Source organism: Phoca vitulina, unplaced genomic scaffold (assembly GCF_004348235.1).
Source record: "Phoca vitulina isolate PV1807 unplaced genomic scaffold, GSC_HSeal_1.0 scaffold15, whole genome shotgun sequence".
NCBI classification, from domain to species: Eukaryota; Metazoa; Chordata; class Mammalia; order Carnivora; family Phocidae; genus Phoca; species Phoca vitulina.
In genome coordinates, this window is record NW_022589718.1 from 20,869,262 (window position 1) to 20,895,448 (window position 26,187).

The 26,187-nt window shown below is 37.9% G+C and overlaps 1 long non-coding RNA gene across 1 annotated transcript in view; it reads left to right on the forward strand.

Moving 5' to 3' along the window:
• The first annotated feature begins 6,472 nt into the window (after nt 1-6,472).
• The window catches only part of LOC116637920, a 46,150-nt gene continuing 26,435 nt past the window's right edge, over nt 6,473-26,187 (forward strand). Inside the window, exons 1-2 of the long non-coding RNA XR_004300558.1 lie at nt 6,473-6,597; nt 16,815-16,899. This is a non-coding gene — a long non-coding RNA (uncharacterized LOC116637920). The remainder of the gene's footprint in view (nt 6,598-16,814; nt 16,900-26,187) is intronic.

The following is a 26,187-nucleotide window of genomic DNA, read 5'->3' on the forward strand; positions in this document are numbered from 1 at the left end:
TTCTTTCTTTCTTTCTTTCTTTCTTTCTTTCTTTCTTTCTTTCTTTCCTTTTCTTTCTTTTTTGAGAGGGAGAGGGGTGGGGAGGGGCAGAGGGAGAGGGAGAGGGAGATAATCTTAAGCAGGCTCCATGCCCAGTGCAGAGCCGGACTTGGGGCTTGATCTCACAACCCTGTGACCATGACCTGAACTGAAATCAAGAGTAGGTAGCTTAACCTACTGAGCCACCCAGGTCCCCACGATTTCATTCTTTTTGATGGCTGAGTAATATTGCATTATATATATACACCACATCTTCTTTATTCATTCATCATTGATGGACATTTGGGCTCTTTACATAATTTGGTTATTGTTGATAATGTTGCTGTAAACATCAGGGTGCATGTGCCCCTTTGAGACAGTATTTCTGTATCCGTTGGATGAATACCTAGTAGTGCTATTGCTGGATCATAGGGTAGTTCTATTTTTAACTTTTTGAGGAACCTCCATACTGTTTTCCAGAGTGGCTGCACCAGTTTGCATTCCCACCAACAGTGTAAGAGTGTTCCCCTTTCTCTGCATCCTCACCAACATCTGTTTCCTATGTTGTTAATTTTAGCCATTCTGACAGGTGTGAGGTGGTATCTCATCGTTGTTTTAATTTGCATTTCTCTGATTATTATTGATGCTGAGCATCTTTTCATAAGTCTGTTGGTTATCTGTATGTCTTCTTTGGAATTAGTTTCAGGTGTACAACATAGTGAAAAATGGAAATGTCTATTCAGGCCCTCTGTGTTTTTAAAAATCAGATTATTATTATCTTTTTGGTGTTGAGTTGTTCAGTTCTTTATATATTTTGGATATGAACCCCTTATTAGGTTCTTAATGCTTGTTGATTTTACATGATTTTACTATGATGTAAACATCTAAGAGTTCTTTACAGGTCTTAGTATTTCTTAATCCAAGGATTATGTTAAAAATGCCCAGTGACTTAGGTCAGATAAAGTTGTTTTTTTTTTGGAAAGAAGCCTGCATTTGTGTACCATGTCCACATGGCCCAAGCCACTGTTTTTTCCGGGTTGTACAATTTTATCAGCAGAAGAGAATAAAGGCCAAAACCTTTCTTGTTAGATTCAACTGCTGCCTGTCACATTTATCAGAGAGGAAGTCTATAGCTAGAAAAATTGTGGCTGGCAAGTCATGAGTGTTTGCTGATACTGGGCATCTTTGCTGTTGAGGAAGAAAGTTGATCAAGTTGGAGAGATCAAAGATGACCCTTTTTTGTGTCTAATTCATATTTATTTGTATGCATATGCTGTACATTTATAAACAGTGACATCGAGAAGGGGTAAGACAGAGGGAACATAAGTATTCCCTGAGCCAGGGATGACTTTTAACTCCTTGAATAAGAGCACTGGAGTGAAGATAAAGGTCATGTTGGCCGTGAAGTATCAAGATTTTCATTAGTCCATGAATCAGAATTTTATTTCAACCTAACTCTTCATGCTGGCACCCTAGGGCATAGTAAAACAGAGTTCTAATCAAAACAGCATAATGAAATATAATCTAAAAAGGAATAGGTTTATAGGTTAGCTTCCAAAACAGACAGGTGTTTTATTATTTTAAGAATAAAATTCTCTGACAAGTTTCTTTTGTAGTTGAATATGATCTGTAAGATGCATTTTTTTTTTTTCATGGAGCTTCAAGAAGTCCCATAGTAAGGAGCTTAAAGGTCACATAAATAGAAATGAAAATGGAAAATAAATCTTTCAAGTTAGAAGCAGTAGAAGGCAGAGCTAATATTAACTTTCTTAGGCATCAATATCCATTCTTTTTTATGTGGATGAACTGATTCAACTCAATTAATTTGTTTATTCATCTTATTAGTAAATATTTATGGAGTGCTGTCTGTGTGTCCAGAACATTACTAGATTTTGGTCTTCTGCTGCCACAGGTGGAAAAGAATTCAGAAGTTAAAAGGTAATTGTGAACTGACAGAAATACATCCAGTGATTGCATTGAGCTATTTGCACAATACGAAGCAAAGAACTATTAGACCTGTAGTCACTGTGTCAGGAGAAATTGTCTATGGAACTGGTGTCTTTATTTTTTAAAAATTCCATGACTCCAACATTTATAAGATTTACAACTTTTATAAGATTAAAATGCATTAAATGTAGACAATTCTTAAAACTGACAATAGCATGTGTTTACTTATGCAGATTTATTTTGTTTCCTGAAGTTTGATTCTAAACCTTTGTCATTTTCAAAATCTAAAGTTTCTCCTGAATCATTTTTAGTGTCCACAGTGATGCATAATATAATAATGACAGATGGTTTCCTATAACCCACACTTCTGCTCTGGACCTCCTTAGCACTAGGAGAATGACTGGCTACTATACCTTTGAGACACATTGAAGAATACTATGTCTAAATTTGTTGTTTCACTTTTTCCTTATTTGATTTATGAATCTCTGAAAAGTCTCTGAAAGGTAAACAACTCAATGCTTCTGATAAGCAAATGTTTAGACCTTGAGAGGCAATCCTTCATGGATTCACAATGACCCTTCCTAACTCTGAAAATTCTGTCATCTATTCCAAGAGATCTGGCTAAATTCATACGTATATAGGCCATAGCAAATTACAACACTAATTACAACACTAGTTATAACACTAGTTATGTTAGTTACAACAATAACTCGTACCTTGCAGATGGCAAATTTGTTTTGACATAGATTGCAAAATTAATTTTTATTTCAGAAATGTTTAAATACAAAAAATGTGATCTTAAAATCAAGGAAATAAAGTGATTCAAACAGAGGTGGGCATGTTGTTTCCTAGGAAGGTGACTGGCTGGGCAAATGAGCTGGTAAACCTCATCTGTCCCTGCCTGATGTCTGATAACCTTTTAGCTGCATTTGACCCCTCTGAGGGTATGTGTGTATGTTTGTGGTTGACTGCTTTGACATATTCCATTTCTATTTCAAAACACTACAAGCCAAGAGCGTTTAAACTAATTTTATCAGTTGTACAAAAACACAGAAAACATGTGAATACAGCAAGAGAGTCAGGGTTTTAAAGACATTAATATTTTCTGCTACCATAAATATTTTAAAAAATAACACTGAAACGAAACCAAAATAAAATTTTTTTCTTTACTAGAAAAATTCAACACTCACATATAGAAGTTTTTTTTTTTTTTTTTTTGGGCTCTCCTTTTATTTTTTATTTTTTATTTTTTTAAATTTTTTCACATATAGAAGTTTTAAAAAATACAGTATTTATTAAGTAAAAAGTGTATTTATTTTTTTAAAGCTAATGATATACTTCAAATATACCAAAAATGAAAAAAAGAAAATCAAAATGTCTTATTTCTGATACTTAGTACAAATAACGTGCACATAAAACCAATGTGGCTGGTTGGTTCTCTAGCAATGATGTATTATCAGGAAGAATTTATGTATGAAGGGAATTCTTATTGTTTTTATTCTAGAATTTACAGAAAGATTATAAGCACAATGCAAATAACCTTTTTCCTGATTCTCTTGAGAACAAATTACTGATATGATGCCCTGTCACTTTTGAAAACTCTATGGTATATTTCCAAAAAATAAAAGCATTTTCCTACATATCCTCAATATAACCATCAAAATCATGAAATTATCACTGCTACATTACTACCATATAATATGCAGACACCAAGTTTGCTAATTGTCCCAGTAATATTATTCTTTACAGCAAAAGGATCCAGTTCAGAATTGCATGTTATTTTTAGTTGTCATGTTTTTATGTTTCTTTCAGTATGGAAAAGTTGTTCCTCATTCTTTTCTTAACCTCCATCATCTTGACACTTTTGAAGATTACAGGCCAGTTATTTTGTAGAATGTCCATCAGTTTGGATTTGTGTGATATTTCCCCATGGTTACATTCAAGACATGCATCTTTGGGGGCGCCTGGGTGGCTCAGTTGTTAAGCGTCTGTCTTTGGCTCAGGTCATGATTCCAGGGTTCTGGGATGGAGCCCCACATCGGGCTCCCTGTTTGGTGGGAAGCCTGCTTCTCCTTCTCCCACTCCCCCACTTGTGCTCCTGCTCTCACTATCTCTCTCGGTCAAATAAATAAATAAAATCTTAAAAAAAAAAAAAAGACATGCATCTTTGGCAGAAATACCAAACAAGTGACTCTGTTCTTTTCATTGCATTCTACCAGGTTGTGCACAATTTCAATTTGTCCCATTTCTGATAATGTTTCTGATAATATTTGTTCACTTGATTAATATAAGTGTCTACCGGTCTTCTCCATGAAAGTTACTCATTTTCTCTTTGTAATTAACAAGTACTTTGTGGGAGGTGCTTTGAGTCTGTGAAAATATTACACTCCTCATCAAACTTCAATTAATTTATATATTTATTTATATCAGTATGGATTTATGGTTTTCTACTTTATTCAGGGGACTATAATCTATTGCTGTCATTTATTTGATATTCCATTTTTTCCCCCTAGCTTTTGCTACTGGGAGCTCCTTTAAGTTGGCTTTTTATCTTTTAGCACATCTCTGTGTGAATGTCCTTCTTATGTCCCTTGAGATCTAAAACTGCACCGGTTTTCCCTCCTGCCCTAACTCTTGGGTACCTCATTCCCTTGCTCAGGCCCTGGCACCCTGCTCCGGGCCATTTCAGCTGCATCCCCACCCCCCTCATAAGTGGCATGGACTTCTTTCTTGCCCAGCTCCACCTAATGGCTTTTGGACTGAATTGTTCAGGAAGGCAAGAGGAAGATGAACTTTTGTTGTCATTGTTGTCCTTCAGTGCCTCTTCTTTAATTCATTCAAAAATGTTTTTGAGCACCAATATTTTGGTGGGTACTTTCTTCGTCTAGTAGACATAAAGATGGGTCACACAGTTGTCCCCTTTGGGAGCACAACATCTAGCAAGGAAACTAAAACATTAATACAGCCATCTGAAATTAATGGAGCTAGTGCTGTAATAGAGGAATGAGAGAAGAGACATAAAGTCGTCATTCTGCCCACTATGGCAAGGAAAGCTTCAGAGAAGAGGGTGTATTCAAGCAAAGATGTTGTTCCAGGCTAAGGCAACAGTATAGTTAGAGGCATGGAGGTCTGGAACTGCATGCAATCTTTGGGGAATAATAAGTGCTTTAGCAAATTTGGGATCTGGAGGAACATGGAAGAAAATGAGATGAATATATATTAAGATAAAAGCAGGTAAAAGAAAAATTGGGGCCTGGGGTAAATACCCAGTAGTGCAATTGCTGGGTCATAGGGTAGCTCTATTTTTAAATTTTTGAGGAACCTCACACTGTTTTCCAAAGTGGCTGTACCAGCTTGCATTCCCACCAACAGTGTAAGAGGGTTCCCCTTTCTCCACAACCTCTCCAACATTTGTTCTTTCCCTGTCCATTTTTGCCATTCTAACTGGTGTAAGGTGGTATCTCAGTGTGGTTTTGATTTGGATTTCCCTGAAGGCTAATGATGATGAACATTTTTTCATGTGTCTGTTAGCCATTTGTATGTCTTCTTCAGAGAAGTGTCTTTTCATATCTTCTGCCCACTTTTTGACTTGATTATTTGTTTTTTGGGTGTTGAGTTTGAGAAGTCCGCAATAGCCAAACTGTGGAAAGAGCCGAGATGCCCTTCAACAGATGAATGGATAAAGAAGAGGTGGTCCATATATACAATGGAATATTACTCAGCCATCAGAAAGGATGAATACCCAACTTTTACATCAACATGGAGGGGACTGGAGGAGATTATGCTAAGCGAAATAAGTCAAGCAGAGAAAGTCAATTATCATATGGTTTCACTTATTTGTGGAACATAAGGAATAGCATGGAGGACATTAGGAGAAGGAAGGGAAAAATGAGGGGGAGTGGAATTGGAGGGAGAGATGAACCATGAGAGACTATGGACTCTGAGAAACAAACAGGGTTTTAGAGGGGAGGGGGGAGGGGGGATTGGTTAGCCTGGTGATTGGTATTAAGGAGGGCACGTTCTGCATGGAGCACTGGGTGTTATACGAAAACAATGGATCGTGGATCACCACATCAAAAACCAATGATGTATTGTGTGGTGACTAACATAACATAATAAAATTTAAAAAAAAATCTAAAAAAAAAAAAAAAAGAAAAATTAGGGCCTGATTAAAAGGACTTTGAATGTCATGTTAAAGTTTAAACTTTGCATATCAGATGAGATTTGGTTTTAGAAAGATTACTTTGGCAGCAGTGTGGAGAAGAATCTGAAATTACATTAGAGACCAACCTTTCTTCCTAACTAAGTGGAGGCCCAGTTATGGTCTACATTCAGGCCTTCAAGAGTCAGGGAAGATGTGGGAATTCTGTGTCTGTAGGTCTGAGGCAAAGACAGTGGTACGCTGGTAAACCAATTTTCTGGAAAAGTTAAAAGTCCTGATTTGCAGCATTTGCAGAATTTCTGAGGTGTAAATAAATATGCCCACTATGTCCACTTTCAAGCTCCTGATATCTCATTACTGAACAGAGTTTGGAAGAGATTAGCACAGTCTGCTCTCCCAGCCAGTGCAAACTGGCTCTAGAACACTACTGGAAGGTGAAGAGACTTCCTTCAAGGGGAAAAGAAACCAAGGTGAGTGTCTTAGTCTGTTCAGGATGCTATAATAAAATACTAGAGACTGAGTGCCTTAAACATTTATTTTTCACAGTTCTGGAAGTGGGAAGTACAAGATCAAGGTGCCAGCAGGTCCGGTGTCTGGTGAGGGCCCATTTCCTGATTCATAGAAGGCTGTCTTCTCTCTGCTCTCCCATGGAAGATGGGCAAAAGAGCTCTCTAGGGTCTCTTTTATAAAAGCACTAATCCCATTTTAGAGCCTCACCTTCATGACCTTATCACCCCCCAAAGGCCCTGCCTCCTAGTACCATCACATTGAGGGTCAGGATTTCAACATATGAATTTTGGGAAGACACAAACGTTTAGTTCATTGCAGGGACATTACAGGAAATGGGTCAAAAATATGATTTTTATGGAACAGGTCAAAGACCTACTCTGCACCAGAGGGAGCTGAGGCCATCAAGCACTTGACAGCATAGGGGGTACTTGATCCAGGGAGGAGTAGGGCAGAGTCCTGGTTCTCGTTGCTTAGAGAGGAGATAGCATGAATGACAAAGCTGTGCAGGTTGACAACAATCAGGAGCAGGCTGTGCTGCCCTAGAGGAATTTAGAGCTGCTGTACTGATCAAGGATAGAGCTATGCGAAGAAGCTGCTCCTGGGCGGGGTTCAAACCACTGGCAAGCTAAGCACTCAGAGCCTCCCCCTGGGATGCTGAGATATTGATCCCCTTAGGCCCTCAGAGTGATTTTTTTGGGAGACTTACACTTTATTCTCTGCCATATACTTCTGAGACAAGGAATAGCTACCAGTTTGAATTTGGGGTGAGGGAATAAAAATAGCAAATAATAGTGGGTAATACTGAGTTCCTATTGTCTTACAGACACTGTTCTAAATATTTTACATGTATTGACTCTTTCATCATCCCTTATTTTATAGATGAGGAAATTTGAATGCAAAGAGATTAACTTGTCAAAGTCACGTAGGTGGTAAGGGTACAGCTATGGAATGAACTATGATAATTTGACTCTGGAGCCACATTTTACAGGATACGCTCTCTGCTATACTGGGAAAAGGGAAAAACACAAGGAGGACAAAGTACTGATATCTCAAAATATTATCCCCTGTGTAAATTAGGTCAGTTCAAAGCCTGGTATAAAATGGATGTGCAATAAATATTTTTGAATAAATAAATGAAAAACTTCCCTTACATCACTCAATCTTTTTGAAATGAATGTTTTATAGTATTATACTTCTATCCTGCTTTTTAATGTTAGGTATTTCAGAATTACAGTGATGTTGAGTAGTGCACTATATTTTCCCAAACAAGAATTTGAGATACACCAGAAGAATATGCATTTCTTCATTTCTGAAACACCATGCCAAGTGTTTTGCTCCTGGACCAGGGAGCTCTTCTTCATCAATAGATTTAATTAGTTCAATTATTCATTTACAACAGCTCTTTCTTGACTTATTTTGCCCTGAAGAATTACTTATGAGGCAGGCAGGCCTGGCTATTACTGCTGAGGGTTTTGTGAGGTGACAGTCAGTGTTCCAGGAGTCTGCCTTGATCTACATGCAGGGTCCATATATCCTGCCTGAAACAAGTGCTCTGGGATCTGTCTTTACCTTCCTTTGAGCTTATTGTTTCAAAAAAGTTTGCTCTTTGGGGGAAGTCAAGAATACATTGTTCCATCTCTATGATGAGAGGCAGATCTCCCACTAAAAGAAAAACTCTGCATTTTGAAAGACTAACTAGGTTGGCACTTAAAAGGGAATTCCAGCTGGTTAATTTAGGGTGCTGAGAAAAAGATCCAGCATAAGAATGCTATCTGGCAGTGGGCCCATGGCATTTTCAACTGATCGTGAATTGGAGAGATTTTCATCATGTTAGGGATGCCGCTTTTCACTATTGTGTTCTCCTGACACAAGAAAACAAGTGAGGATACACAGGCTCGTCCTGGTATCATGGCTACACTCATGAACATGATCAATGCCAGTTGTATCAGAACTAAAGATGGCCTCATGCTTGCTGACATATTTGAAGTAAAAAACTGAGCAAGAATTCAAAAATATTTCTACACAAGTTGTTCTTCTTTTTTTTTTTTTTTTTTTAATCCTTGCCTTCTATTTTTCTTTCCTTTTGTGTCTAAGAAACTATTCTGAAGATATGGAGAGGTAAAAGAGAACTTCAGAAAGTTGTTAATTTCCTGTGTTAATTTTTTTACCCCAGTGGCTTGACACACAAAAAATTTATATGACCAGGCAACTTACCAGGGCAGCTGTGGTCCTTGTGATGGCTCAACAATTCAGACTGCTTTAATCTTGTTGTCATACAAGACCTCCACATTCTTAGATGAAGACAAAAAGAAGCTAATGGGTTGTTAGAGGTTTTTCATGGCTTCAGCCTGGAAGCAACACGTATCATTTCTGCTGCTTTTTCATTGGCTAGAAGTTTTCATGCGACCCTGTGTAACCGTAGAAGTCTGGGAAGGATAGTCTTCCATGTGCCCAGAAAGAAGAGAACTGGATATTGGTGAACACTAAAATGGCAGCCGTAGACATGTTATCCAATGAAGCTCACCAGACATCAGCACAATCCAAATGGCACATAGTCCAAATGAACATAATAAACTCCCAAGTTTGCTGCCACCCATACAAACTAACAAAATGAAACTCCTCCCATTGTGAAGACCACTTCTTGTTTCTACAAGCATTTGAGGTTCCCAAGATGAGTTTCCGCTCCCACAGAATTTCTTCTCTTTCATTTTTCTTTTATTCTATGTTTTAGCCAGAGGAATGTTGCTCAAGTCCTTGTGTAGATTCTGAATTCCTTTTGCAGAAGCTGTAGCCCCAGGAATTGGTGTATTCATCAATACCTCCAGTTGAAGTGAATTACTTCAACTCTGAATCTTCCACACAGTATTATAAAGGCATCTAATGTTGTATGATGTGGTTGGCCTCAATATCATTAGTGCACATTTTTCCGGGTTCCCTGACATGGTTGCAGGATTCCATACCCCTTAGGGTGACTGGCTACTTAGTCTCCAAAGGGAAATGACAAATTTAGGGATGATTGGGGCAGGTATTGGTGTCCAAGGGATCCAATATTTATTTATTCCATTTCTAACACACTTTATGGTTTGGTGTAAATACAAGTTTCTATCTGCTATCATATTCCTTCCTTCTGAAGAACTCTTAATATTTTTTATGTGCCAGGGTGCCTGGGTGCTGCAGTCAGTTAAGTATCCAATTCTTGGTTTTGGTTCAGGTTGTGATCTCAGGGCTATGAGATCGAGCCCTGCGTGGGGCTCTGCTTAGCACGGACTCTACTTGGGATTCTCTCCCTCTGTCCCTCCCACTCGTGCTCTCTCTCTCTAAAATAAATAAATAAATAAATAAATAAATAAATAAATATTTTAAAAATATTTCTTATAATGCAGATTTGCTGGCAAGGATTCTTCTCAGTTTTTGCTTGTCTGAGAAAGTCTTTATTTCTCCTTCATTTTTTGAAAGACATCTTTACAGAGACTAGAGCACTGAGTTGACAGTTTTTTCTTTCAGCACTTTAAAAAAAATATTTTATTTATATATTTGAGAGAGAGAATGAGAGAGAGAGAGAGAGAGCATGAGAGGGAGGAGAGTCAGAGGGAGAAGCAGACTCCCTGCTGAGCAGGGAGCCTGATGTGGGGCTCGATGTGAGACTCGATGCGAGGCTTGATCCTGGGCCTTTATCCTGGGACTCGATCCTGGGACTCCGGGATCATGATCTGAGCTGAAGGCAGTCGCTTAACCAACTGAGCCACCCAGGCGTCCCTCTTTCAGCACTTTTAAGTAACACTCCATTGTATTCTGTGTTGCATGTTTTCATATGAGAAGTCTACTGTAATTTTTTCTTACTATCACAAATTGTAAAGGGTCTAGGATTTTATACTACTTGTAGGGTAAAAGTTTAGCCTGTTACAGGTTCATCAGGCTGACAGACGATAGAAGACTCCTGAGTGAGAAACAAAGAATTTTATTACTCATGGCACAGAAAGCAGCATAATGCCAGCATATTTACATGTGTTCTGCTTGCTCCCAAATCCTACAAGGATGAGGCAAATGGTCCTAGAGGGCCCTCAGGAGACGAACCCTGAGCTTAGGGGAACCAAATCTTTTATAATGAGGAGTAAGCATGTCTGCCCTTTGTTCTGGAGAGAGACACTCTACTACAACTGTGAGCAAACCTGCTCTTTGCTCTGGCAAGAGACAGCAGTTCTATCTTGTTAAGCTGTTTTATACACAATTATACTTGTATAGATAGTTTATAACAATAGGCAATCAGTGCCTCCCTTTGTGAGACATTCAGAAACATGAGAGACCCATGGAGAGTTGTCTCCCAATAGAAAGTATTTCTCCCTTTTTTCCCTGTCTTTAGGAATTCCCTTTTGTGTTTTGTTTTCAGCAGTTTGAATATGAGGTGCCTAGGCATGCATGCATTTGTGCATACACATGTATTTTGTTATTTATTCCTGCTTAGTGTTCTCTGAGCTCTTGGATCTGAGGTTTGGGGTCTGTCACTGATTTTGTGACACTCTTGGTTATTATTTCTTCAAATATTTTTTCTGTCCTGGTTTTTCTTTCTTTTCTTCTGGGATTCCAATTGTATATACTTTAGATTATTTGATATTATCTCACAGTTACTGGATGCTCTGTTCTTCCTCTCCCTGTCCCCATTCTTTTTTCCTTTCTGTTTCAGCCTAGGTAGTTTCTATTGACCCACCTTTTAAGTTCACGATCCTTTTCCTTTTGTTGAGTCTATTGATGAGGCTGTACAACATATTTTCATCTTTATTACTGTGTTTTTCATTTCTAGAATTTGAATCTGATTGCTTTCCCCCCCACCCCATTGCCTGAAATATACTGAGATATAATTGACATATAATATGTATAAGGCTAAGGTATACAATATGATGATTTGATACATGTATATATTGTGAAATGATTACCACAGTAGGGTTAGTTAACACCTTTATTATCTCACTTACTTATCATTTGTGTGTGTGTGTGTGTGTGTGTGGTAAGAACATTTAAGACCTATTCTCTTAGAAACCTGAAGTACATAATATAGTATTGTTAAGTATAGTTACCATGCTGTGCAGTAGATTCCTCAGAACTTATTCATCCTATAACTGGAGGTTTATACCTTTGACCAATACCTCCCCATTTCCCTTGCCCTTTAGCCCTTAGTAACCACCATTCTATTCTTTTTCTAGAATTTTGGCTTATTTAGATTCCACATACAAGTGATATTACATAGTAATTTTCTTTCTTTGTCTCATTTTTTTACTTAGCATAATGCCCTCAAAATCCATCCATGTTTCTTCCATCCCAAAGCAACAGAATACACATTCTTCTCTAGTGCACCTGGAACATTCTCCAGAACAGATCACATCCTGTGTCACAAATTGGGTCTCAACTGGTACCAAAAGATTGGGATCATTCCCTGCATATTTTTGCACCACAATGCTTTGAAACTAGAACTCAATCACAAGAGGAAAGTTGGGAAGAACTCAAATACATGGAGGCTAAAGAGCATCCTACTAAAGAGTGAATGGGTCAACCAGGAAATTAAAGAAGAATTAAAAGAGTTCATGGAAAAAAATGAAAATGAAAACACAACGGTTCAAAATCTTTGGGATGCAGCAACAGTGGTCCTAAGAGGAAAGTATATAGAAATACAAGCCTTTCTCAAGAAACAAGAAAGGCCTCAAATACACAACCTAACCCTACACCTAAAGGAGCTGGAGAGAGAACAGCAAATAAAGCATAAACCCAGCAGGAGAAGAGAAATAATAAAGATCAGAGCAGAAATCAATGAAATAGAAACCAAAAGAACAGTAGAACAAATCAACAAAACTAGGAGCTTGTTCTTTGAAAGAATTAACAAGATTGATAAACCCCTGGCCAGACTTATCAAAAAGAAAGGAGAAGTGACCTAAAGAAATAAAATCATGAATGAAAGAGGAGAGATCACAACCAACACCAAAGAAATACAAACAATTATAAGAACATATTATGAGCAACTATATGCCAGCAAAATAGACAATCTGGAAGAAATGGATGCATTCCTAGAGATGTATCAACTACCAAAACTGAACCAGGAAGAAATAGAAAACCGAACAGACCCATAACCACTAAGGAAATTGAAGCAGTAATAAAAAATCTCCCAACAAACAAGAGCCCAGGGCCAGATGACTTCCCAGGGGAATTCTACCAAACATTTAAAGAACAAATACCTATTCTTCTGAAGCTGTGTCAAAGAATAGAAATGGAAGGAAAATTTTATGAGGCCAGCACTACCTTGATCGCAAAACCAGACAAAGACCCCATAAAAAAGGATAATTATTGATCAATATCCTTGATGAACATGGATGCAAAAATTCTCACCAAAATACTAGCCAATAGGATCCAGCAGTAGATTAAAAGGATTATTCACCACGACCAAGTAGGATGTATTCCTGGGCTGCAACTTTGGTTCAACATCCGCAAATCAATCAATGTGATACAATACATTAATAAAAGAAAACAAGAACCATATCATCCTCTCAGTAGATGCAGAAAAAGCGTTTGACAAAGTATAGCATCCTTTCTTGATTAAAACTCTTCAGAGTGTAGGGATAGAGGGTACACACCTCAATTTCATTAAAGCCATCTATGAAAAACCCACAGTGAATATCATACTCAGTGGGGAAAAACTGAGAGCTTTTTCTCTAAAGTCAGGAACACAGCAGGGATGTCCACTATTACCACTGCTATTCAACATAGTACTAGAATCCTAGCCTCAGCAATCAGACAACAAAAAGAAATAAAAGGCATCCAAATCAGCAAAGAAGAAGTCAAACTATCACTCTTTGCAGATGATATGATACTTTATGTGGAAAACCCAAAAAACTCCACCCCAAAACTGCTAGAACTCATACAGGAATTCAGTCAAGTGGCAGGGTATAAAATCAATGCACAGAAATCAGTTGCATTACTATACACCAGCAAGAAGACAGAAGAAAGAGAAATTAAGGAGTCAATCCCATTTACAATTGTACCCAAAACCATAAGATACCTAGGAATAAATCTAACCAAAGAGGCAAAGTATCCGTATCAGAAAACTATAGAATACTCATGAAAGAAATTGAGGAAGACACAAAGAAATGGAAAAATGTGTCATGCTCATGGATTGGAAGAACAAATATTGTGAAGATGTCAATGCTACCTAGAGCAATGTACACATTTAATGCAATCCCTATCAAAATACCATCCACTTTTTTCAAAGAAATGGAACAAATAATGCTAAAATTTGTATGGAACCAGAAAAAACCCCGAATAGCCAGAGGGATGTTGATAAAAGAAAAGCAAAGCTGGTGGCATCACAATTCCGGACTTCCAGCTCTATTACAAAGCTGTCATCATCAAGACAGTATGGTACTGGCACAAAAACAGGCACATCAATCAATGGAACAGAATAGAGAGCCCAGAAATGGACCCTCAACTCTATGGTCAACTAATCTTTGACAAAGCAGGAAAGAATGTCCAATGGAAAAAAGACAGTGTCTTCAACAAATGGTGTTGGGAAAATTGGACAGCCACATGCAGAAGAATGAAACTGGACCATTTCCTTACACCACACACAAAAATAGACTCCAAATGGTTGAAAGACCTAAATGTGAGACAGGAATTCATCAAAATCTTTGAGGAGAACACAGGCAGCAACCTCTTCGACCTCAGCTGCATCAACTTCTTCCTAGAAACATCGCCAAAGGCAAGGGAAGCAAGGGCAAAAATGAACTACTGGGAATTCATTGAGGTAAAAAGCTTTTGCACAGCAAAGGAAACAGTCAACAAAACCAAGAGACAACCGACAAAATGGGAGAAGACATTTGCAAATGACTTATCAGATAAAGGGCTAGTATCCAAAATCCATAAAGAATTTATCAAACTCAACACCCAGAGAACAAATAATCCAATCAAGAAATGGGCAGAAGATATGAACAGACATTTCTTGCAAAGACATCCAAATGGCCAATAGACACATGAAAAAGTGCTCAACATCACTCAGCATCAGGGAAATACAGATCAAAACCTCAATGAGATACCATCTCACACCAGTCAGAATGGCTAAAATTAACAAGTTAGGAAATGACAGATGTTGGAGGGGATGTGGAGAAAGAGGAACCCTCCTACACTGTTGGTGGGAATGCAAGCTGGTGCAGCCACTCTGGAAATCAGTATGGAGGTTCCTCAAAAAGTTGAAAATAGAGCTACCCTACAACCCAGCAATTGCGCTACTGGGTATTTACCCCAAAGATACAAATGTAGTGATCCGAAGGGGTACATGCAGCCCAATGTTTATAGCAGCAATGTCCACAATAGCCAAAGGAGCCGAGATGTCCATCAACAGATGAATGGATAAGGAAGATATGATATATATATATATATATATATATATATATATATATATATATATAAAATGGAATATATGGAATATTATGCAGCCATCAAAAAAACCCCACAAATCTTGCCTTTTGCAACAACATGGTTGGAACTAGTGGGTATTATGCTAAGCGAAATAAGTCAATCAGAGAAAGACAAGTATCATATGATCTCACGGATATGAGGAATTCTTAATCTCTGGAAACAAACTGAAGGTTGCTGGAGTGGTGGGGGGTGGGAGGGATGGGGTGGCTGGGTGAGGGACACTGGGGAGGGTATGTGCTATGGTGAGTGCTGTGAATTGTGTAAGACTGATGAATCACAGACCTGTACCTCTGAAACAAATAATACAGTATACATTAAAAAAAAAAAAAGAACATAATAGGAAGGGAAAAATGAAGGGGGAATCGGAGGGGGAGACGAACCATGAGAGACTATGGACTCTGAGAAACAAACTGAGGGTTTTAGAGGGGGTGGGGTGGGGGGTGGGTTAGCCCGGTGATGGGTATTAAGGAGGGCATGTATTGAATGGAGCACTGGGTGTTATATGCAAACAATGAATCATGGAACACTACATCAAAAACTAATGATGTAATGTTTGGTGACTAACATAATAAAATAAAATTTAAAACAAAAACAAAACAAAAAACAGATGAATGGATAAAGAAGATGTGATTGATATATATACACACAATGGAATATTATGCAGCCAGCAAAAAAATGAAATCTTGCCATTTGCAACGTGGATGGAACTAGAGGGTATTATGCTAAGGAATTTGAGAAACAAGACAGAGGATCATAGGGGAAGGGAGGGAAAAATAAACAAGATGAAACCAGAGAGGGAGGCAAACCATAAGAGACTCTTAATCTCAGGAAACAAACAGGGTTGCTGGAGTGGAGGTGGGTGGGAGAGATGGGGTGGCTGGGTGATGGACACTGGGGAGGGTAATTACTATGATGAGCACTGTGAACTGTGTAAGACTGATGAACCACAGACTTGTACCCCTGAAACAAATAATACATTATATGTTAATAAAAAAAATTAAAAAAAAAGATCCACCCATGTTTCAACAGTCACACACACACACCATATATACATGTACATATTTGTATATACTCAAAAGATGGAACTTAGCCCAATTATCTTTTTAAATAATTTCTTTCACTACCTTAGAGATACCATATATAAATTCCTTTATATATAATGCCATATGTAAATTGCCTTTGGACCTGTTATAGGTTGAATTATATACTCCAATAATTCACGTGTTAAAATCTTAACCTCTGCTACCTCAGAACGTGACTGTATTTGTAGACAGAATGTGACTGTATTTGGAGACATAAGACAGATACTTAATGCTCTTTAAAGAGATAATAAAGTTAAAATGAGTTTTTTAGAGTGGGCCCTGATACAATATATCTACTGTCCACTTATAAAAGAAAGATTTGACCAAATACAGGCACAGAGGAAAAATAATGTAAAGACACAGGGAGGAGATAGTCATCTATAAGCTAAGGTGAGAAGCCTGGCTTAGAAGAAAACACTCCTGCTGATACCTTGATCTTGGACTTCTAAACCTCCAGAACTGTGAGACATGGGTTTCAACCACCCAGTTTGTGGTTCTTTTTTTTTTCTTATAGCATCCCTAGAAAACTAATGTAGGAGCTATAGTCATAGACTTCACTCAGTTACTAGTGCTGCATAACAAATTACCTCAAAACCTTGAGGCTTAGAATAACCATTTTATTATGTTTATTGATTATTTAGATCAAACATTCAAGCTGGACAGTGAGGATGACTTGTCTCTATTCCATGATATCTGGATCTTCAGCTGGAAAGACTAAAGAGACAGGTGGGTAGAATCATCTGAAGACTTTTTCATTCACATATCTGATTTGGGGCTGGGACAATGCAAAGACGGAAGTTACTGAGCAGAGCTCCTACAAGTGGCTTTTCCATGTGGCGTGGTTTCCTCCTACATATGGCCTTTCCATAACAGCTTGATGGCTTTAGAATAGTTGTCCTTCTTACATGGTGGCTCAGGACTTCGAGCATGAATGTTCCAGTGTAAGAGAAGTTGCATTACCTTTTATTATCCATCTGGAGAATCAGCCGGAGTCGTTTCTGCCATACTCCTTTGGTCTAAGTAGTCACAAACCTGTCGAGATTCAAGGTTGAATGGGAAGGGGGGCAATGTCAGCAGTTTTAATATCTTCACAGTTTCCTCTGGAGGACAGGTGTGTTTAGTCCAAAACATGTTATTCTTTCATAGTAGTCTTTATAAACCTTAGTCCACATGAGATTAGAGAAATAGGGTAAGGTCAGATTAAATAATGTCTAAAAGCCAAGTGGAGAAAGCTAGAAGTGATTAGGTAAGAAAATAAAGATTGGTTTATCTAAGAGATAATATGTGAAAAAAAAGAGATAATATGTGAAGTGCAATGAGTGGAACATTTTATCTCCTTTTTAAGAAGAAGCTCAAATACGCTGAAGTTATTCTCTGAGAGTGTTAAAGTGGGAGAGCTTTCAGATCAACATCTTAATCAGAGCCTCATACCCTAATCTAAATGAGAGTTTGCCTGAGCCAGAAGCTCACTTGACAGAATCAGAAATACTGAAACTCAATTGTCAAAAATATAGTTAAAACTGGCAGTTTTCTATGAAAGTAAATGCCAGACCAATGCTGTATTTTCTCCCTGATGAGAATGAATATGTGATATGCCCAATGTGAAAAAAGGACTCCTGATGTACCTGTAAATTAACTGAACACCTGGGCAGGGTGCTATGCTAGGTGTTATGGGAGATACTGAGATATATTAGGATATCTATTTTTTGTTAAGGAAGTTATAATGTAGGGGCACCTAGGTGGTTGAGTTGGTTAAGCATCTGACTCTTTATTTCAGCTCAGGACATGATCTCAGGGTTGTGAGATTGAGCCCTGCTTCAGGCTCAGCCCTTAGCAGGAAAGTCTGCTTGAGATTCTCTCTCTCCCTTTCTCTCTGCCCCTCCTCCCCAAACTCACAATCTCTCCCTCTAAAATAAATAAATAAATCTTTAGGGAAGCCTGGGTGGCTCAGTCGGTTAAGCGTCGGCTCCGGTAGGGATCTCGGGGTCCTTGGATCAAGCCCCGCATGGGGCTTTTTGCTCAGCTGGGAGCCAGCTTCTCCCTCTCCCTCTGCCTGTCACTCCCCCTGCTTGTGCTCTCTCTTGCTCTCTCTCTCTGTCAAATAAAGAAATAAAATCTTAAAAAAAAAAATCTTTAAAAAAAGGAAGTCATAATTTAGTTAGAACGATCCCCATAACAAGCTGAAATAACAGAAGTACAGAAAGTTAAGTATCTTAGCTAATAAGGGCTAGAGCTGGGTTCAGATTCTCCTGTTCATTCTAAGCAAGAGCTCTTTCTATTCTCATTAGTGTCTCTTTAATGAGAAATCAAATGTTACGTTGGACTTTTCTTTGAAAAACAAAAATCAATTTGATCAATGACTTTTGATTGTAAACCACGAGGCAGGTACAAGGAAGAACAGTTTTCATGTTAGGCCATCTGTCTAAAGTTGGAGTGTACTAAGCTTGATTTTGAGTGAGTATAGTGTGAGAGTTTCTGACCTTCAGAAAAAGGATTCCAGGTATGCCAGAGATGCTTAATGCTCTTTGAATATCCATTTGCTCACTCACAGTTCACAGCTTCCATTCCAGTTAGGTTGGGGCCATGTCATTTGTATTGGCTGAGGCTGAATGTAAAGTCATTTATGTTATTTCTGGGATGAAGCATAGCCTGAGTTCATGTTTGCTCTACCTCTGTCTTGGTAGTGAGGCTACATGTTGAGATGTGAATATCCATTACCTGGCTTCCTGAGTGACTAGGTCAAACAGAACCCCCACTGACCTATATTGGACTTGAGTGAGAAATACATCTTTATTGTGGTAAGCCCCTGAGATTTTGGGGGTTAATTTGCTGTTATGAGAAAACATGGCTTATCATGACTAAATATTCTAAAGAATTCTATGAAAGGTCCGAGAAGCAAAACTAGGGTTGAGAATAAGTGGAGAGCAATAACTATACGTATCCCTCTCTAAATAAACTTAAAAAAATTTCAAATTATACTTTACTATAAGATAATATAAAATGGTAAGCAGTTAACGGTTAATATGATATAGATTGCAAGTTAATCAATATGATATATTTCAAACAAAGAACTTGGTTTTTATAGGTAAATCTCAGGGAAATGTCTGGTTCTCGTGCTTCAGCTCATCTCTCAAATTTTCTCTCTTTCCTACAAAGTAGAGATCTTGGGGCTCTTGCTGTATAACCCAAGGCATAATTACCCAGCTGGTGTGAGCCCCCTAAATTGCAGGAACATGCAGAGAAGAAGCTAATCAGCCTTAAAGAGCATGCCTTGTTAATTCAACCTAATTTTTAGGGAGGGAACATTCACAATTTCAGAAAAATATTTTAAAATGATTCATGCAGTTCTGCTTTTTAGAATTTCTTTCCCAGACTATTTCCACATTTCTACTACCAATAAAAGTTTAGTGTGTTTAAAAATAAGTGAAGGAAAAAGAATAACTTTCTTTCCTACTGAAGGATAGTCAGAAGTCCAATTCCCTGCCTTTCTATTTTACCAAGAGAGAATACAAGACATAAATGTATTCCAACTTTGCAAATTCGCTGTGCAGTGTAATTTGATGTTTGAAAGATCTTCCTTGGGATCCCATCCAAAGGGTTGAGTGACTATTTTATTAAAAGGGCCTCTTCTCGAAGGTGGTCTTTTGAATGGATCTTGGGGACACTGGGGCATTTTAAATCTCTTTTTATAGAAGTCCTGGATTGTCACACCCATATTTTCCTACTTCTAGGGATTACCAGAAGCTTGAAAACAAGTCTTTGTCTAATGTAGACAGATATACAAATGCATATGCCATTAAGTTATAAGTAATGTAGGAATGTTGCCTGGCTGATTATGATGTTCTCCAGCAGGACTGACTTCTGGATTTATAATTTAAGGAGAGATATGCCTAAAATATATGTTAACTGAGGTAGATAAAAGGAAAGTTTAGATTTGTATTTATGTATTACTCTCTGTGGTGGAATATTTCTTTTTAACATATATTTGGTTAGTACTTGAAAATGTTGGGTGTGTACAGTGCTATATTGACAAGTCAATACTCCTAAAAATATTACATTACCATTTGCTCAAAAAGCATATGGACACAAGATGGTACACAAAATATTGTCAGTTTTTGAAAGGCAATGTATCTTCATTCATAATTATATGTATGTGCAGGTATGACACCAAATATGGAATGGTAATAATTTCTGTTTCCTAATGCAAATGCCTGGTGCTGCTGCTGTGGCATTGGCAAGTAAATAAATCAGCCCTAGCAAATCCAGAATCATTCTCCAGGCAGGAATTCTACTAATCACCTGAGAAAACAAACAAACACCCCACAGAGAGTAATTAGGAAGTCTGTGAAATCTGAGGGAGTAGGGGGTGCTTGCTGGGAAGCAGGGAAGGAAGCAGAATCGACACATGATAGGTCATCCATTATTAAATTTGGAAGACAGATCAAAGTTCCTTTCCAGCCTAATTAGATCAAACAAGGTGCTATTTGCTATTTGTATTCATTTCTGAAAGACAATTCTGTTTATGTTGAAATATATTTGTAATATATTCTGGGAGACAGGATTCTTCAGATGCTGAATGTTGGCAAGGACTAAACTGTGGTAATATTACATTATAGATCTTAGGCAGGGCTTTTTAATTCTATAATGAATTCAGGAAAGAATAAAATGAGGTTGCCTTCTACAAGGCATGATGTGACTGGGTGAACAATACTTGAACATTCCAAAGATGGGGGATATGGAGCCAAGGATAAGCTGAGAGATGGGGCATTTCTGTGGTTAAACATCATCTCTTAGTTGTGCCAATGGCAATTCCTTCAGGCCTCCTGGTTTTATTTATTTAGTTAGTTTTACATTAATGTGCTCAGCAGCAGTTTTGGGTAATGTATTCACATTCTCTACACAGAACATAAATTCTGCAGATTTTTAAAAATTGTGTTTAAGACTATAGGCTTATTTCTTTCCAGATTAAAAAAACCTCTCTTATGATGTTCATTTAAGGCATTCCCTCAGCTGATGCCTGATTTTTATGCTACCTTTTGGGATTTGACAGGTGGCTTGATCTACCAACCCTGTGTTATAATTCAGCTTGTCCAGCAGTGTGTGCTCTAGAAAGATTTGGCTATGGTTGTGTCCGACCAGCATCATGATGTCTTTTGGATCCCACTGGGGTAGGATTCTAGTCTTGGCTCTTTCTTGAGGCAAACAGACTGGGCGAAGGTTTCTTGTATTCAAAGTAAGGAAACCGAAGTAGGTGTTCTTGAAGTTTCTTTCACCACCTATAATCATGCTGGAATCATGGAAGTGCCCTCCTATTTATTTCTACCTATTTCCTAAGCACTTAGAAAAGGCTTACATAATAATGGTTTCAAAAGTACAGGACTGGAAGGGACCCTGGGAAGAATCTAGTCCCTTTTTCCTAGCTGGATTTAAGCATTTCAGATAGATGAAGTTTTGACCACATTTAAATGTAATTGGGGAGATAGAAATTAATGAACATTTGTTGAACATTTACCACACTAATTTGATCCTCAGAACAACACTGGCAGAGGTTTGTTCCAGAGAGTTGTTACTGCTCTCTTTGGCAGCCAAGAATCTTGGGCTTCGAGCTACTCAGGGTTATTTAGTGGATGAGAGGTGGAGCTGGGGTTTTTACCCAGCTCTGTCTACTTCCAGAGTCAGAGCTCTTTGCCCTAAATAGCCCTTTAAAAAATACTAATTGAAATAAGTTCTTCTCAGTACCAAAAACTTGCTAGCAAAAGTGAGAAAGGTTCTGTTCCCATTGTATAGATATAAATACTGAGGCTTGGAAAGGTTATGATTTATCCCAGGTATGTCAGTGGCAGCATCAAGGGTGAAGCTCTAGATACTTTCTCCTTGACTTTCCTTTCTCTACTGAGTGTAGAAAAGTCTTGTTGAGAGTCTAAGGCAGAGGTGAGATCATGTCTCTGAAGCCTGAGCTGGGAGGGTGGAGTGGTAAATGCTAGCAGTCATTTCTGTATGTGTGCTTTGAAACTGTTCTCTCAGCTCTGAGATGTGTGTAGCAATGTACACCTCACAGTATTGCTGTGAGGTTACATGAGATAATACTTGGGCAGAGAAGGGACTCAGTAAATGTTGTTTCCCTCATCTTCCAAATGTGCTGGGTTTGGATGCAAACAGACATCATTGGCTCATCTTTATAGTGATATTATTATGGCTGAAAATTGGATATACTGATTTTTCAGATTATTGAATATAGAAGGTCTTCACAGGACAGTTTGGGTGTCCGGGACACAGTCACTGTGTAGCCATGATCACAGACACAAAATGATTTTCAGAGGTGGAGATGAACCATGAGAGACTATGGACTCTGAGAAACAAACTGAGGGTTCTAGAGGGGAGGGGGTGAGGGGATGGGTTAGCCTGGTGATGGGTATTAAGGAGGACACGTATTGAATGGAGCACTGGGTGTTATATGCAAACAATGAATCATGGAACACTACATCAAAAACTGATGATGTATTGTATGGTGACTAACATAACATATATGTGCTGCCGAAGCGAGCACTAACATAACATAATAAAACAAAACAAAACAAAACAAAAAAACAAAAAGAACCCCCAAAACCACAAAATGATTTTCAAAATAATTCAACCCCACTGGATTAAAAAAAATCAACATACAGTGTTATATTAGTTTCAGGTGTACAATATAGTGATTCAGCAATTCTTTACATTACTCAGTGCTCATCAAGATAAGTGTACTCTTAATTGCCTTCTGTTTCACCCTTCTGTCCCCCTCCCCTCTGGTAACCCATCAGTTTGTCCTCTATAGTTAAGAGTCTGGGGTTTATTTGTTTGTCCCTTTTTTTTTTCTTTGTTTTGTTTCTTAAATTCAACATATGAGTGAAATCATATGGTATTTGTCTTTCTCCAACTGACTTATTTCACCCAGCATTGTACCCTCTAGATCCTTCCATGTTGTTGCAAATGTCAAGATCTTATTCTTTTTTATGGCTGATTAATATTCCATTATATATATACCACATCTTTGTTATCTATTCATCTATCAGTGACCATTTGGCCTGCTTCCATAATTTGGCTATTGTAAATAACGCTGCAATAAACATAGGGGTAGATATAGCTTTTCGAATTAGTGTTTTCATATTCTTTGGGTAAATACCCAGTAATGAAATTACTGGATCATATGGTAATTCCATTTTTAATTTTTGGGGAACCTTCACACTGTTTTCCACAGTATCTGCACCAGTTCGCACTCCCACCAACAGTGCACAAGGGTTCCTTTTTCTCCACATCCTCACCAACACTTGTTGTTTCTTGTGTTTTTGATTTTAGCCATTCTGTCAAGAGTGAGGTGATATCTCATTGTGGTTTTGATTTGCATTTCCCTGATGATGAGTGATGTTGAGCATTTTTCATGTGTCTGTTAGTCATCTGCATGTCTTCTTTCCAGAGTTGTCTTCAACCCCATTGAAATTTAAGCATAAAGATAACATTTAAAGAAAGTTTTAGTTTCAAAAACAAAAACAAACCAAATCTGTAAACAACAAACATACATAAATGTCGTTAATGGTTTGTATAATGTTGCTGACCTATGAAATAGAAGTGTTAGCATTCCTTGCATTAATCCTTGTATTTCCATTTCTTTCAACAGATGGTGGGGGTAATTATTTAATATTAGGAATAAATGTCAATAGGCATCTTTCACATTGACAAAAAATTCTCTTAAATATAGGAGACCTACTTAGAATGAACAATTAAAATATTTTTTAAAATCACTCCTTGATTTTAATAGTAATTTAGTTTGATGTAGCTGAATGTGCACTGGATTATTCAATCTGTCAAAAAAGTCATGTATACATGGCATGGATTAAGCGTTGTGTGCTCGGGTTTGCTCATTTTAAGTAAAGTCCTCCAGCCACATACAGCTAGCTATTCACAGTACTTCTCAAAAATCTAAAGATAATGCAGAAATAGTCCTTAGCCTGGGTATCCAGCAGAGGACAGTAAAGTCCCAGTTTTCTTTTCTGACTGGTTTCCTTTGTGATGACTGCAGTTGGATAGTGTTCTGAAGCTCTCAGGTGGCTGACATGTAATTGCAGACATTAAACATTTCTGAGGAGAAACATAAAATGTATTGTGAGGTCAATGAAATTCTTTGTCAAGATTTCTCTGCAGATCTGACCCCTTAACATGACAGTGCAGTACTGGAAGATATGCCCGGCACTCATTGACTGGTGGTCTCACGCATAAAGTGAACTTCATGGGTCAAACATTTTTGTGTTGCTTTATGTTGTTCAAAGAACCACAGTATTCTCTGCGACTGTATTAGGGTAAGATTTTACCTGGCTGCCTATAAAGGAATTAAGTCATTTTCATATTTTTTCCAATTGCTGTTGAGCTTCCACTTTCTCTTGAGAGCTGGGATTTTATAAGATGGAAGGAGGTTTATGTTCTTTCTCTCTAGACCTCCAATTTCCCTCCTCCCTCCAAATTTTTCTTGGAAGTTTTCTGGCACTTTGGGTTAAGTAGAAAACAAAGATAATTTTTCTTTCTTTCTTTTTTTTTTAAGAGAAACAAATCCTCAAAGGTCAGAAAGGAATGTAGAGAACCATGGCAGGAGTCTGGTGCATTCCCTTGGTGTTTTGTGTGTCAATCCTTAATCTAGGTGGATGGAAGTGCTATGTGTTACTACTTATCAAAGAGGTTCCCGTCTAATGTAGGTACCACAATAAGCCATTTGTATGGTCAAATCAGAATAAAATGCTATGGGCATAAGTAGTTCAGAACTACTAATTCCTATGTTTTTTTGGAGAAAATCATGAAAAATCTTGGGCAATAATAATAGAGTATGGCATACCACAGTTTTATTTGTGCTTTCTGCAGCCACCCTGTTGTTTGTGGTCCATGCTGGAGCTGACCAGGGGGCAGTCACATTACATAATATATCAAAGATCTAGTAAGTAAAAGGAGAAAAAACTACAAAGGACCCCCCCCACACACACATGGATATTCTTAGTTTAGAAATTCTTAAAATGACCTGTTGTGCATTGTAGCTCCAACTCAGTGATCCTGTGGTTCTGTGGCATCAGGAAACCCTTGAAGGTCAAAGTTCAGGATTTTGTCCCTCTTGAAGAGTTCCCAAAACAGAAGTTCTTCAAAGCAAACTCACTTCATGAAGGAAATGCCAGCACTTAGCCCATAGTAGGTCCTCAATACACAATTGTTGAATGAATGAATGATGTGGATTTTTAAAAAATTAATTAGTTTGTTTATTTATTTGAGAGAGAGTGTGCTGGAGCATGGCAGGGTGGGACAGAGGGAGAGGGAGGGGGAGTATCTTAAGCAGGCTCCACGCTCTGTGCGGAGCCCCATGCGGGGCCTCATCTCACAACCCTGGGATCATGACCTGAGCTGAAATCAAGAGTCGGAGGCTTAAGCTACTGAGCCACCTAGGTGCCCCTAATGTGGATAGTTATTTTTTAAAAATAAGGACCAAATCAATTGATTATTGTCACTAGACATATGTGACCTATATTTTCCCATTGCAAACTGAAATTTTTTTCCTGTTAAAAATCTTAATTTCATTCCATTTATTAATTTTTCATATTAATCTTTAAGAAATGATTGAAATCTAATCTTTATGACACGGGTATATTATACAATAAATGTAAATAAAATACAAATGTCTTTAATAATTACCTGCTATGTTTAGGTATAGAGAAGTAAGCAAAGAAACTGGAAGATATAATCCTTGACCTTGAAGTTTACAATATAAATGGGGAGATGAGGACAACCCACATGGAAGTATTAAGGAGAGTATAATATAGTTTATCATTCAGAATTAGATTTCTTTATTGCAGATTAGAAGTATAATTTAAGAGTAGAGAGAGATCACTGGAGACAGATGCTGTTTAGGGAAACTTCATGAATGAGGTAGGAATTGAACCAAATATTGAAACTAGAACACCATGGGTCAGGAAGGTGAAGGGTATTCAAAGCATTAACTCTACT